The sequence below is a fragment of the Hevea brasiliensis genome, unplaced genomic scaffold (genome assembly GCF_030052815.1).
Source record: "Hevea brasiliensis isolate MT/VB/25A 57/8 unplaced genomic scaffold, ASM3005281v1 Scaf49, whole genome shotgun sequence".
NCBI lineage: Eukaryota > Viridiplantae > Streptophyta > Magnoliopsida > Malpighiales > Euphorbiaceae > Hevea > Hevea brasiliensis.
Genome location: NW_026615017.1, coordinates 133,096 through 136,003, shown reverse-complemented (window position 1 = coordinate 136,003; position 2,908 = coordinate 133,096). Strand labels below are relative to the sequence as shown.

General features: G+C 37.4%; 1 non-coding gene across 1 annotated transcript; it reads left to right on the top strand.

The window, feature by feature from the left end:
* The first annotated feature begins 1,340 nt into the window (after window positions 1–1,340).
* On the top strand, window positions 1,341–1,447 carry LOC131177457 (small nucleolar RNA R71). The gene has a single exon (XR_009146929.1). It is a non-coding gene; the product is annotated as a small nucleolar RNA R71 (small nucleolar RNA).
* The last annotated feature ends 1,461 nt before the right edge of the window (window positions 1,448–2,908 follow it).

Here is a 2,908-nt window from a genome sequence, read left to right as displayed (position 1 = left end):
ATTCCTTGATCTCCAGCTTCTTGCATATTGATAGAGGCATTAAACTAATGCTTGCTCCAAGATCGCAGAGGGCCTTATCTATTTTCTTATCACCAATGAGGCAAGGTATGGAGAAGCTTCCTGGATCTTTTAATTTTGGAAACAGTTTGTTTTGTAGTATGGCACTGCATTCCTTTGTTAGAGCTACTGTTCCATAGTCTTCTAGCTTTCTTTTCTTTGACAGAATTTCCTTAAGAAATTTGGCATAGGATGGCATCTGAGAAAGTGCTTCAGTGAAGGGAATGTTGATGTAAAGCTTCTGTAAAACTTTCAAAAACTTCCCAAACAGCTTGTCCAATTTGGTTTTCTGAAATCTATGAGGAAAAGGTAGGGGAGGCTGGTATGGCTCTGGTAGTTTCTTTGCCTTCCTCGCTTCCTCTTCCTGATCTTTCTTAGCTTCTTTCTCCTTTTTCTCTGCTTGGTCTTTGGATTTTTCTATGGTTTTCTCTGTCGGTTCTACCTCTAGTTGTACTAGAGTTCTCCCACTCCTCAGTGTAACTACTTTACAATGCTCCCTTGGGTTCATTTCTGGTTGGCTAGGCAGTTTGCCAGTAGCCTTACTTGAAGAGCTTGCTTGCTAAGAAATTTGATTCTCTAGCATCTTATTGTGAGTAGCAAGTTGGTCCACTCTGGAAGTTAACTGTTTAATCAATTTTGTTTGTTGTTGTTGAGCTGCTAGGAACCCTTCCATCATGGTTTCCATAGTCATTTTCGGTTCAGGTTGTTGAAGTTGGAGAAGTAGTGATGACTGTGCAAAGTTTTGACCTCTGTTCTGAAATCCAAGGCATGCTGGTGGCTTGTACCCTTGTTGCTTGTTTATTAGCTGGTTCTGCTGATTGGACCATGAGAAATTTGGGTGGTTCCTCCATCCAGGGTTGTAAGTATTTGAATATGGCTGCCTTGGGTTGAAGTTTCCTCCATTATTCACATAGTTCATCTGTTCTGAGGAAGGTTCATTGAAATTGCTGTATTCTGAACTCATGTATCCTCCTCCATAGCTGTCTTCAGGTTGATTGTTTGTACCAACTGCGTTGGCTTGCATCTTTTTGAGTTTCCTTATGAGCTAATCAAATTGAGCATTTATAATGCTTAGGGCGTCTACTTCCAGTACCCCTGCAATTTTTCTTGCATTTCCTCTTTCATTTGACCACTCATAATTATGGTATGCAACCCTTTCTAGAAGTTTAAGTGCTTGTGGCACTGTTTTCTCCATTAGATCACCTTCTGCAACTGAATCAACTGTGCTCCTTGTAAAGAGTAGTAATCCATTATAAAAATTCTGCACTAATAGCCAATCTTCTATGCCATGGTGTGGACATTCCCTCTGCAGGTCTTTATATCTTTCCCATGCGTCATAGAGTGATTCTCCTTCCTTTTGTCTGAAGGTGTTAAGCTCAAGCCTTAGTTTTGTAGTCTTTACAGGTGGAAAATACCTTGCTAGAAAAGCTTGAGAAAGGTTCTTCCAAGTGGTGAACGTTCTAGCCGGTTGAGAAAGTAACCACTTCCTTGCTCTGTCCCAAAGGGAGAATGGGAATGCTCTGTAACACCCTCACTATTTTATTTTGAAAATATTGTTGAATTTTCAAATAGGTGAATAGTGAATCACCTCAAAGGTAAATAAAATAGGGGAAACTCCGTTAGTTTCTCCGTTGAAAAATGATTGATATTAAAAGATAATAACTTCAAAATGATTAAAGGAATAAAGTAAGATAAGATAGGGTGCTCCAGCACCGAATGTAGCATGCCTCGCTCGGCTACACTATAGTCGGGTGAGGGGTGTCACATTTATTGGTATCAGAGCACGGTTTAGGCATTCCTAGGCATAGATAGATGGAGAGGAATAGTGTGCATAACATGCATTGCATTCATATGAGTCGATGTGACACTAATGTAGATCTGTTTTCTCTGGTAAGGTGAACAAATAAGGAAGTGGTAGCTCCTCGACTATTTACATTGGGTAAATTTTGAGGACGAAATTTTTGGTAGAGGGGAAGAATTGTAACACCCTCACTGTAGCCATTCCATACATTCTACTGTTTCGATGACCGGTGTTGGTTCAGATAGCTAGAACGTCAGAAAAAATATTTAGACTAAAGTGAGAAGTCATAAATAACTCAAATAATAATAAGAAAAATTTAGCAAAAATTTTAGAAACAAATACAACCAAGTTAAATGAGCCGGTGCCCTAGCAATTTGTAATCCAGTGGGAAGTTGCGGTTTTTGCAGCTATAAGCTCTAAACCCAGGAGAAAATTCATGAAATAATTTTTGGGACTCCAGAGAAGAGTCATTGAGGTTTTGATGGCATTAGAATGCCAAGAAAAGCCTTAGAAAAATTTTTTGATCAGTACAGACAATTTTGGCTCAATAAGCCAAACGGAGGGCATTTTGGTCATTTCGTCTTCAAAGATTATTTTTTACCAACTTTTCCAGTTAAGCAAATAATTATTATGACATAAAATAAGAACAAATATTGCTAAAAATTAAATTAAAAATGAGTAAAAAAGAAAGAGAAAAAGAGAAGTTATCAAGCTTTAGGAATTGGCTAAATCAAGGTTAGTGCCATATTCTTTGCTTTTACATCTTTCTAAACATGAATTTAAGCTAAGTTAAGTTGAAAATTTGATAAAAATTGAATTCTTGAGGCATGATTATGTTCCATGAAATTTTTACAGCCTTGATGAGTTAGGTTTAGCAGAATTCTTTAATTTAAAGTGACATATTAGCTACCCCTAGTATAAATTATATGATTAGTATAGCAAATTAGGAGTAAGATGCATGAATTGGAGGCTTGGTCAATTAGGGTTAGGGTTTTGAACATTAATTTTTGCAATGGATGAAAATGGACATAAACTAAAGTTGTAATGGTC